The 12,337-nt window shown below is 40.6% G+C and overlaps 1 long non-coding RNA gene across 1 annotated transcript; it reads right to left on the reverse strand.

Annotated features, from left to right (window-relative positions):
* Positions 1-603: 603 nt before the first annotated feature.
* Positions 604-924, reverse strand: LOC144994894 (uncharacterized). The gene is made up of 2 exons (XR_013658578.1): positions 815-924; positions 604-731 (listed from the first exon to the last, which is right to left on the reverse strand). It is a non-coding gene; the product is annotated as an uncharacterized LOC144994894 (long non-coding RNA).
* Positions 925-12,337: the final 11,413 nt, after the last annotated feature.

A 12,337-nucleotide genomic window follows, 5' to 3' on the forward strand; every position in this document is an offset into this window, starting at 1 on the left:
CTGTATGACCTCATCCAACTCACTCCAGAATCTCTCCTTCACTTCTAACTCACAGCCAACCTGTGGCGCATACCCACTGACTACATTCACCATCACCCCTTCGATTTCTAACTTTAAGCTCATCATCCTGTCTGAGACTCTTTTCACCTCTAGAACACTGTTTTTTTTTTTTAAATATGGTGGAAAAACATAAATCAATAGCCAGATTTTAGGGGTTTATCAGTTTTTTTATGACTCAGCCTTGATGTTTTGAGAAATTGAAGACCGTGTCTCTCATCAATAGACTTTCAGTAGCTTTTAGTGATTTTTTTAGTTTAAAAAGGTGGAGGCAGTGTGCATTTGCGTGCCTTGCCCAAGGACTCATGGCTGGGAAGGGAGCCAAAACCGACCAGCTGACAGCTACTCTTCCCTTGAGCTATGGTTGAGTAGTGGACAAAGCAAACATTTTAATAAAAACCAAAGGATAAACATTCGTGAGAACAAAGCCTGTCAAGAAATATTTTTGAACATTTACCTGCTTAGTTGGAAAAATAAAATGAAACCATCTCACTTTCATGAACTTGTGTTTTTTAAATACGTTGTGCCGATTATGAAAACGCAAACTTTCAAGTTTGATTTATTGTAAAATTATGAAACTAAACTGACAGTCATAAATGTATGGCTGGTCTCCTAGGTGTCCAGCTTGGTGGGATCCATCCTCAGAGCAAGGCTCTCTCTCAGAGCGTTAACACCTGTGGAGACATTTCAAATGTGAAGCACATGCACGCAAACACTGAACGTTTCTCTCTGGTTTCACCTCCCCAGGCTAACATACCAACAAAAGCGTTGTAAATGTGCAGCCCCTGCTGCCGCAGCAGCTCACATCTGCAGCATAGCGGGGAGCTTCTCTCAGCTCAGCACAGCAATTCCATGTCTGTCCTCCCTCAAGCGTGGTAACAGGTTTGTTCCGACGGTTGGAACTGAGGAGAAGGACAGGTGAGGTCGCACGGCCTTCTGACCTCTTGAACCTGGCTGTGTTAACCTCTGGCACCAGCTATATCTCCTTTTACCGGCTAACAGGATGCTGCATTCGCCCCCAAGAGGAGGCGGCTTGCCCCGTGGAACTGTGCTGACACCGCAGGTCTGTCCGGATATTCCCAAACCCTTTCCACACCTCTGACCCCGCCAGAGAGGCTCTGCCCCCTTCTTAGTGACTCGTCCATCCTCATCCCCCTATTTTGGTCAACAGGCCGTTAGCTACATTTCCACCAACAGAATTAGATCATCACCTCAGGGGGGAAAGAAGAGCTCAAGCTGTGACGAAGGACAATCCAAGAGAGGCTCCGTCAGAGAGGAAAATAGATCAGAGATGGCGGGGATGCATTTTTTTACAGTAGAAGAAAAAAGCACTTGCAATTTATCTACTTTAAAGAAAATTAAAAATAGTTTTTAGTAACATCTCAGTTTCAGATGCTGAATCATTCGCCTGCAGAGTCCTCCTCCAGCATGCAGGCGGCTCCTTCCGACTGCTCCTTTTTAATCATGCATTTTGGATTGGGTCCCGTCAGCTGTTGTTTGTTTTCACTGATACAGCACCAAACGGTACCTTTCAGCTCAACCCTGCTGCACGGTACAGAGCAGAGGCTGCTCAAAAAAACAAAACAAACCAAAGACAGATGCTCTTCTTAGAAGAAAGTTGGAATTTCCTTCATTTTATTGACTATTGTCTCTGGTGAAATATGGATGTTGCCTCTGACCAAATGATTCCAGTACAACCTTAACTCCGGCTTTTGGTTGGATCTAGTTACCTCACATTTATCAAAGGAGCTGTCATCTTTTAGAGTTCATTTAGTTTAAACTGTCTCTTTTTATTATCGATCATCTCTAACCACTTTATTTGTTGTCTTTTTGGACAGTTTTAACGGACCTCGACACAGGGACCACAAAAATATTATTGTATTGTAATTCCTTTATTTCATTAGGTCTGGGTCCCGTCTGTTCTGCTTTCCATCCCTTGTTCCTTCATGAAGTCTAGTTCTTTATCTCATTCTTTTCCATCGCATCATGCTTTGGTTACCATCTCTTACTATTCAGTTAAGATTAGATTAAACTTTTTGAATCCCGCAGAGAGGAAACTCAATTGTCTGCAGGTCAGTTCACAGGGCAACCGCAGGACAGAAAGACAGAGGTGCAATAGTTCAAAAATGTGAAACTGCTCTGCTAACAAGCAATTTTTAGAACCTAAAAGGAGATTTATTTTAACCATCAATTCCATTACTGTCAATGGAGCCCTGGATATAACGAAAACAATTTGGTCCCTCAAATTGATCATTTGTGGCTGCAAATTTGTATTTTGTACACTTATCTTAGCATTTTGTGGCCTCAATGTGGTTTTTTTCGACACAAATTAGCATTTTGTGCATACAAATTCATATTTTGTGTGCACAAATTAGCATTTTGACCCTTAAAAATTAGTGAGCTGTTGTGTGTTCAAAGAGACTAGCATTTTGTGCTCACAAAGAGCATTTTTGCTGTATAAATTAGCATTTAGTGTGCACAAATGAGGATTTTTTTTGGGCACAAGAGTATTTTGTGCGCACAAACCAGCAATTTTTGTGCACAAATTAGCACTTTTGTGCGGTTGAGTTAGTATTTTGTGCTGAACAATTTGCATTTTGTGGGCACAAATCAGTATTTGAGGCCAAAAATTAGTAGTAGAACTTTAAGATACTAAAATACTATTTTTTGCACATAAAGATCATTTGTTCCATTTTTCTTTTTTTAAATGATTTCATGTCCAGGGCTCTGTATTCGTCTTTCAATTTCCTACTAATTAGAAATTTAAAAAATTCTATAAAAATTCTTTCAACCTTACCCTGTTTTAAATTTCTAGAAAAAAAAAGGAGTTCAGGAATTCAACCTGGAGTTGGTGGCATTGGAGATCCTGGTTGGTTTCACAGAAAACAGAGCCACTAAACAGTAAAGATAGCATTGTTGTACTTGAGATAATCTAACACCACAAAGATGTCTGAAAAGGCCATGTGAATTTTAGCAGCAGCAGACCTGCAGGGTCTCATTCCCTGGAGGGAAGTTCAACTGATATTCCCCTTCAAAGCAGCTTTTCTCCTTCAGGATGGACTCAGCCCAGCTTTCCTCATCTGATTCCAAGACTGAGATGAAGCACACAACCTGAACCCAGGATGCTTTTGTGTCTGTGGGGGAGTTCCAAGTTTCCTGTAGACAAACGTTCAGCGACTTTCAGCAAAGTGACAGTTTTGCCGCATAAATTGAGTTTTTAGTCCAACAGGTTGGAGGTTACTCCCCATAAATAGTCTTTGCTGCTTGCTAAGATTTTCAAAAGAAAGTGTAACTGTGGCCCTGAGCCAAAACAGCAACATCAGTGTTGTTGGAGGTGTGCCAGACATGGTCAGGATAAATCAGTGGGAATCGCTCTGCAGCACATGCTTGTTAGGCTTCTGTGTCTCTTGATTAGATAAAAATAATCTCCCAGCGGTTTTTGAAGGTCCAGATGTTCTTCAGGAAATGTGGGCCTCATTGAAGGATGAGGAAGATCAGACACTTACCTGATGTAACAGGAGGGTGACTCAACACTAGCTTTTGGATCTCAAATTTCTGATTTTGACGGTTTGTTGTTTGTTAGTTACACTGCAAAACAGGCACAGTAGAAATAAATCAAAAACTCTTCCTGCGTTGGCAGATTTTCTTTAAATAAGCAATAGAAATCTGCTAAGGGGGAATGAAAAATGGTCTTACCCAAATTCTGAATTGAAAGAAAAAAAATGTATTCACTAAAAACTCTTTTCTTTTGCCATTGAAAATCTTTCTTTAGAAGATTTTTTTTTTCTTGCAAGAAAGAATATAAGAAATTTTTTCTATAATCAAGGGTCTTTGTACTTTCTTGAGATTCAGTTTTGGCAGTACAAACACCACAAATAAGGTGACGGTGACATTCCCCTCAGTCTGCTGGAACTTTAGCAGTTTTTGAAACAATTCACTTGTACCGAAATGCTGCAACTTTAAAAGAAAGAAACTAATGTATGTCCTAGAAAACCACACAGGTTTTTGGATTTTGGCCCCAAAAAAAGGGCATCATTATAATTAAAACTCCACTGGGAATGCTTTAAAAATAGATCAAAAGATGATTGGCGGGCGCAAGAATTTGAAATCCTTTTTGGGGATGAACTTTGGTTAATAATTTTGTACAAAGGTTTAATTTTTAGTCATTTAGCAGATGGTTTTGTGCACAGGTTTTCGAAGAATTCAAGGCAGTATCTTGCCCAAGGGCATGATAACTGTCAAGCCTGGGATTTAAAGCACAAGAGTTACCTCTTATATGCCATTTTACAGCCTCAGTTAATCAATGAGTGTGTCAATGTGTGTGTGCATGAGTGAATGGGACTATGCCTGTAAATTGCTTTGGGCCTTAAAGCGCAATATAGGTATATGGCATTTACCAGTAATAACGATTGCCATTTAACAAAAATGAAGTGTATTTCGTTTTTTTTTTTTTGGAAAACATAGCAGAATACAGGTTTTCAAGACCTGAAGGCTTTAGCTGTGTGTTAAATACAGTACAATGCAGTAAAAAGGCTTAACAGGGAACAGAAACCCAAAAAAGTTCAGGAAAAGTGAGTGGAAGCAGCACTTTTTGGAAGTTTTTGTGAGTAGATAGAATATAGTCGTCATCAGTAATGATTGTGTTGGGATACCCTTTCCAAATATGGAGAACAAGTCATTTCCAGCTCCTTGCTAACTTGGCTTGGGCTGCAGCAGCAGACCTGAAAGCTCAGTTGCACAGAGCAGAGGCCAGCTTCCTCTCACGCCACCTCAAAGACATCGCAACAAAACACCAAAGGGAGGGAGGAAGAGCATGGGAGACATCACAAAAACAAAGGAGCGAGCGAATGATGCGATGATGAGGGGACGCGGACAAGGGAAGAACTGGATAGACGGCCGGGAGGGATGAAAGCGATGACAGACGTCGGAGAGCCAAAAGCTTTCTGAGCCCCTCTCATGACATTTTTGAAAGCTTTGCGAAAAGGCTGCTTTCATTTCTGAAAAAATAAGTCTGGCGAGCACATAGGCTTGGAGCAGACCTCTGTTCATTTCTGATTAACAGGAGGACACACAGGACTTTTGTGTGTTTCTGAGCCTGTTTCTGCAGAGATGGTGTCTGCTTCACTTTTGTTGTGTCTGTGGGACCTCCTGGTGTCAAAGTCATCATTTAATCTCTAAACCTGATTTACTCTCTGTCTTTGAACTTCACCAAATCCACCTGAAAAGGTTTAGGTGGTGTCTCACCACCTTTATCACTCCACAAATGAGGCCCAGAGGGTAGACTGACAGAATATTTATTTTTGCAAACCTAACTATTAGACCTCCCTCGCTTCTTCAGGCTCGGGTCACACATGCATTCCTCCTCTCTGGTGTCTGCTGCAATAACATTATCTCAGTTGAGTTTATATATGATCTTCTGTGCATCGCTCCGACCAAACTACTATTCTGTGCTCCACTTCTCCCTGTTGACGTAGCACTTTAAGACTGATGAAATGTCATTTAGGGGTAAAAAGAGAAAATAGTCCAGGGATGAATAGATGCTGCAGCACAGGAAAAGTCTGGGAAACAGTCTGAGGAGGAAGTGGAATTTATTCTCAATTGCATTAAGTGCAATCGCCCTCAGCCAAACTGAAGCGGCTTCAGTCACATGGCGATGGTTATTTAAGCTGCAGCTGCACCAGGAAATGCTTGGACAGAGCGAAAGTCACAGGAGCACCTCAAGGACAGCTGTCTGGTCAGCTGGCAGCACAGTGCCGTTCCAGTTTGTTGGTTCAGTGTTGTGATCTAATAGTAAGCGGGCTGCTGTCATTCAAATCTATTATGGTGCGTTCACTACACAGACCTTTAGGTGTCAGATTTTACAGGTGGAAACGCCATAGTGAGAGACTTATAATTTTTGAGACTGTAAAAAAATTGTTTTCATTAAATTAAAATAGAGGTTATTTTAACCCTTCGACGCTGATTGATATACATAGGCATCAAATCAATTCAGCTGCAAAAATGCAAGAATTCTTTTTCATAATTGGAAATAAATTCAAGCATCAGTTAAAGTATAAAAATATAAGAAATACTGTTAAAGTTTCTAATACCATTTTATTTCATTTTTAAATATTTAATCAGGACCTGAGTTTTTAAGAATTTGTGGGGGAATTTTCTAATAGACAGTTTGGGTTAACGCTGGATTCAGTGGATTTAAGCTAAAATAAACAGCTTGCAGAGATTGTTTTAACACTATTGATAACATCCACAATCAAATTTGAGAGCCCAGCTTTGATATTTTTACTGGAGTGAAGATATTAAACCAGCTTAAATCCAAAAGCATCATGAAAAAAACGAAGAATTTAGAAAATTGCTCAATAATATTTAAAAAAAACAAGCAACGAATACATGATTTCTCACGAAATTTTAGAGATGTGCTCATATTTTCAAGGCTTTTGTCTGTGACAGCAATCTTGTTCAGGCTGTACCCCACTTTTGCCCAACACTAGCTGGGATGGCTTCAGCGGCTCCATGACCCTGAAAGGGATTCATCAGGTTGAGGAGTTGGATAGATGGTTTGACGCAGAACAAGTATGAAAAAAATGTGTGGGGAAAAAAAACACTGTCTATAAATACATAGGTTCCATTTTTAGACATTTTGCATTATATTTTTTGGTTTTTAAAAAGGAAATTACACATTTCATGTAATGAGGCACTTCCATCCAGTTGAGCAGAGCTCTTAAAAAGAGGAGGCACTCATGCAATCTAATAACTCTACAGAAAAAACATCTAAACTATGGAATAACACAAGGGCCAAAAGACTAATTACAGTTATTTCAAAAGTGTAGACCAGAGATCTTTGTAATGTAGCTGTGAGTCTGATGCTGTGTGGATAAACATAAAAATAGATTTTTTTTTGTTTATCATCAAAAACTGTTTAAATAATCCAAAAGTATTAAAGAATGTATGAATAAAAACCAAGAATAATTGTTATTTGCATCCTATTTTCGAAACTTTAAAATACTTTGTTCTTTAAACTCAAAACTGTAGATTTTCCATACATTTGAAAGTTGGAAACAAAGGATACTGAAAAGCTGAAGGAGTCAGCTTCTTGGTTTTTGCATCCTTTTCTGTTGAGTCCAGACAATCTCTCCTGTTCCTTCATTCCCGTTTTTTGCAGTAATCACAGCAGAAAATACACAGACACTCCCCACTGCTCTTAACCATGCAGTCACCGCAGGTATGTTAACTGCGCCTTGCTTTGGTCTCTGTGCATTAGCTGCACATTCCAGCGGTGTGGATAATGGGGAGCTCTATTAGGGCTTATTTGTGGCGGTACTGCGGCATGTTTCACCAGATTCCAACATTAGATTGGGTTTTAACCTCAGCTTGTGAAGCGTTTAAGGTGAAAGCGGGTTATGCTTTGTCTGCTTTCGTCTGCCCTCCTCCCAGAGTTTTGTTCTTTGTGCAAACTGACCACATGGGATCTGGCGCTTGTTTTCTTCGCTATTACCACACCTCTGCCTTTGCATCCATCGTGGCCTCCTCGCCGCAGACCAGTGGTCGTGGCGGGTGAGTGGTGGGCTGTTGACGCTGAGATGCAGCGGGGGTGCTTCCTTCTCCCCCTGTGTTAAGAAAGCAAACAAGCTAACCAGAGCCAGAACTCTGGATTGTCTTCACCCCCGCATCCCGTCGGTGATTCGGACAGACACGAGGACGGTCCAGCTGCAAAGCAGTTACAGTTACAGTGAGACATGTGAGCGTGGAGGTGGCTGGGTGATGAAGGAGAGACGGTGGTCCAGATGTGCCCCCAACAACCCATTAAATTTGCTCTTAACTTTAACGCTTCACTAGCCCCATCTGCATGCACAGCCCTAATATAATGAATCATGTTAGATCATCCTCATCTCTCTGCTGTCCTTGTTAAATTTCCAAACTTTATTTCATGCATACATGTTAGCCACGTTAGCAAATCAACAATTACAACCAACCAAACACTTTGGCAGAGCGTCGTGTACCTCTCAAAATAGCTTCAACATCAGTAATGACAACCAGAACTAATACATATGTAAGGAGCTCAGGATTATAAGGCACTGAGGCCAAGACCCGCCATCGCAGCAACACTGTGCAAACAAAAAAGGAAACTGCAAATAAAAAAAACACTGCCGCAAATAAAAAATAAGGATGTTGCAAATAAAAAAAGGGTAGAAATAAAAGCATATGCTGCTGCAAATATAAAAAAGGCTGCAAACAAAAAAGCCTCGACGTAAGTCGTTCAGGGATAGTTTCTGCCCGTGCACCACTGTGAGAAGAAGTAGAAAAAGGAATAGGAGTACAAATTGGAAAATAAACGAGAAAGTTAGTAAAGATTTCAGGGTTCATAGTCACTATATGTACGTTTTAAGGCCATGTAACCCCAGATTGAAGATAAACTGGAGGATGCCGGTTTATTGTTAGCTTCGACTAACACTAATACAGAGAAAGCTAGTGTGCTGAAAGTCCACTAACAAGAGGAGAATCGAGTTCTGGAGCTTTACTCCAGAATGCAGTAAAACACAGTTATACCACCACACGGTCTCACTCCAGAGCAGCCTCTGCCCCAGACGAACAAAACAAACGAAGAGGTACTGAGATCCTGAAACGAAAACGCATCCAAGTGGAACAAACTGACGGCTAAATACTTCCTGCAGCTTTTTACTGTGGTTGTCTAAGGCGTGGGTAACAACGGGTATTTGGATGAATGTGAAGTTATTTATTTATTATTTAATTATTATATATTATTTGAAGCATTTATTTTATTTGCAGCAACATTTATTTTATTTGCAGCATTTCTTTTTATTTATCTAGCATTTATTTTATTTGCAAGATCTTTTTTTTGCAGCGAATATTTTATTTTGCAGCATTAGCGTTTCCTTTACATTGTAAGGTTTCTTTTATTTGCAACATCATTTCTTCTTATCTGCAGAGTTAATTTTTTTTGCTGTGATGGTGGGTTTCGGCCACTGTAATAAGGTGCACAGTGATTCTTTTTTGAAAGTAATTAGGCTTTTAAGTGGGTCAATAGTGCAGGAAATACAGTATTTTTTTCAGACATGATCTCCTCTTTGCAAAATCATGGATATGAGCCACTTTTATTTTCGAGCTATTAAGAGTTAAAAGCAACTGAAGCTGCTGATAGGATGCACTCTGTCAAACCTGAAGAGTCTTTCTTTGTTATATCAGGAAGTTTTGCACTGCGTCATGTCTTTGTCCTGAGCTTTTCTACATGTTATGGTGTTGGATGCTCATCAAAAGTATGATGTTTACAAAGAGAACACATGCTGGACTAATTATTTGCAGAAAGAGTCCTCACATCACTCAGAAACAGTTTTTTTTTTTCTGTTGTTCTGTTTTGTCTCAATGGACTTTTGACATCACAATCCAGTTTCTGTTGTAGAAGAAAAAAACTGACACTTTCCATGTTGTTGTTTTCACTAAAAAATGTATTTGTGGGTGTCATCATTTAGGGTGTTTTTGGTTGATCTGGTAGATCCTCAACAGAACTGGTTTCCTCTCTCAGTCCACTTTGTTTGGGCAACAGGGAAAGTTCGTCTGAATCGGACTAAACAAGCGAATTCCCATTCAATTGGGAACAGCTCTGTCTGTGTTTGGTTGCTAATAAACAATGATGAGATTTTGCAACAGTACGAACAGACAGGCTTTCCGGCAGAGTGAGTTGAGGCCGCAATAGAAACGCTGAGCTTTTTAATGAAAATAAATACAGATCAGGGCACATCTTTAGTCCAATGAAACTCCGGCCAAGAAAAAGTTGGACGATCTCTCATCAGTTAGTGTTGTGCGGTGAGAGCATTCGTTCCCCTTGTCAGTTAGAGCGACTATTTTGACAGTAAAAGTTGATCTGTCCAGCTCATTGTAAAGGCAAAGACATAAATAAACTGCAGGGATATTCTGCGATGTCAACAGTGGAATTTTGAATGGTGGGAGGAGCCCTGTGACCAGACTTTGCAACTCCACAAATTGAAAATAACTGCTGTTTGGACGGAAAAAAGAAAATAAAGTGAGTTCTGTTTAGGGCACCCTCCTGCCAATCAAAAAAACTGTGAGAGTTAAATGGAAATTGCTTTCTTTTGAAACTGGATCTAAAAAATGTAGCACTGTTGGAGTGGAGTCGATTCTGGGAGGGCATGTTGGGGGCTAGGTTAGAACTCCCCATTAAGTGAGTCTTTATACTCCAGACAGGAATCCCCATGGACTGTGACGTTTGCAGACGATATTGTGATTTGTAGTGAGAGCAGGGAATAGGTGGAGGAGAAGCTTGAAAGGAGGAGGTTTGCCCTGGAAATGAGAGGAATGAAGGCTAGATGCAGCAAGATGGAGTACATGTGAGTGAATGAGAAGGACCCAAGTGAAGAGGAAGGTTACAGGGAGAAGAGATAAAGAATGTGGAGGATTTGAAGTATCCATGGTCAACAGTCCAGAGTAATGGGGAGTATGGAAAAAAGTGAAGAAGCAAGTGCAGGCAGGTTGGAATGGGTGGAGAAAAATTTCAGGTGTGATGTGTGATAGAAGAGTTTCAGCTGAAATGAAAGGAAAGGTGTAGAAAACTGTTGAGACCAGCCATGTTGTTGGGCCTAGAGACCGTGGCACTGAGAAAAAGACAGAAAGCAGAGCAGGAGGTAGCAGAGATGAAGATGCAGAGGTTCTTTGTAGGAGTCACCGGGATGAATGGAATCAGGAATGAGTACATCAGAGGGACAGCACATCTTAGAGGTTTAGGAGATAAAGTCGGAGAGTCCAGGGGAGAAACAGTGAATTTATTGATAGAAGGATGCTGAGTCTAGAGCTGCCAGGGGAGAGGTCTAGAGGAAGACCAAAGAGGAGGTTTATGGATGCAGTGAAAGAAGACATGAAGGTAGCTGGTGTTGGAGTAGAGGATGCAGAAGACAGGGTAAGATGGAGGAAGCTGAGGCGCTGTGGCGACCCCTGAAGGCAAAAGCCAAAAGGAAAAGAAGAAATCACACAATAGCTGTTTTGAAAATGTTACAATCCAACAAAACCCATAGATATGGATGTTTGTCATATATTGTTTTGTTCTGTTTTATTTTTTTTAGATTTTTAGAAAGCCAAACATTTAAATTACCAAATTTTAGTAAAAATATAGTTCAGAAATCAAATTAAAACTTAAAAAAATCTGTTTACCTATGTAGTAAAACCCATATTTTTAAAGCTACATTTTATTTTTAAGTGATTTCTCTTCTTAACCCCTTGGTGCCTATTGAGGATAATATGCATCAAACCACTTCATCCCCAAAATTACCTTAATTTTGCATCTACATGGAAGGAAAAAAAATCTTTTTTGATAGTTGGAATTAAATTCAGGCATCTAGGGGTTAAAGCAATCCCCCCATGATGATCCTCCAGCATTATGACAGCCTCCTGCCCTCTTGATTCATCTGTTTACTTAAAAAGACCTCTTTATGACTTTCCTTTCCTGCATCCCATCTCTCTGTTTAGGTTTCTTTGCAGCATCTCTCAGTAGCCCACCTCCTGTGTACAGTCGGCAGTGAGTTGTGCAAACATACAGAAGCTGTGGGTCTTAATAAAGTAGCATTACGTGATCACGCCTGCCATCTCTTTACATCTGTCCTCTGCCCTGTTTGTGTGAGCGTTCACCGTATCGGTTGCAGGTTTAAACATGTCCATAAACTTTTGTAAACAGAGTCCCTTCTGCTCCCCTGAAAACCACAAACAAATATATTTTCATATCAACCGCTGCGGGTGAGGAAGAGCATGCACGCTTATGACACCGGGCGACCTTCGTCACAGCTGCTTGCCCTCGAGAGAATAGTTAAAATAAAATTTAAAAAAAAGGCAGTTTTCAGACAGGTTTGCGATTACCTACAATCCTCTTCAGCCATCCTTGACCTGTTGAAGGTGAACAGAAGTGACCCGGGGATAATTTATGTGGAACCTTTTACTGCTTTCCTTGAACTGCTGGTTGTGTGAATGAATTTTGTTGCCGGCAATATTGTCTCCTGTCAGCACCCCACATCCTGAAAGGTCTGCTTCGTGATGGAGGAGGTGTGTGTGTGTGGGGGGGGGTTGCAACAAGAGTGCATGATGAGCACGATGGGGGGGGGTCATGATACCTACAGCAATTCCCTTTCAGTCCAAGTGCTTCTTCACTTTATGACAAAAGCCATTTAGCAGCTCAATTTCTGCTCTTTTTCATTTGAAACCTGACCCCCCCCCCACTACCACCAACACACACACACACATACCTCCAACACTAAACACACAA

This window comes from Oryzias latipes, chromosome 10 (genome assembly GCF_053564925.1).
Source record: "Oryzias latipes strain Hd-rR chromosome 10, Olatipes_Hd-rR_3.1".
Lineage (NCBI taxonomy): Eukaryota > Metazoa > Chordata > Actinopteri > Beloniformes > Adrianichthyidae > Oryzias > Oryzias latipes.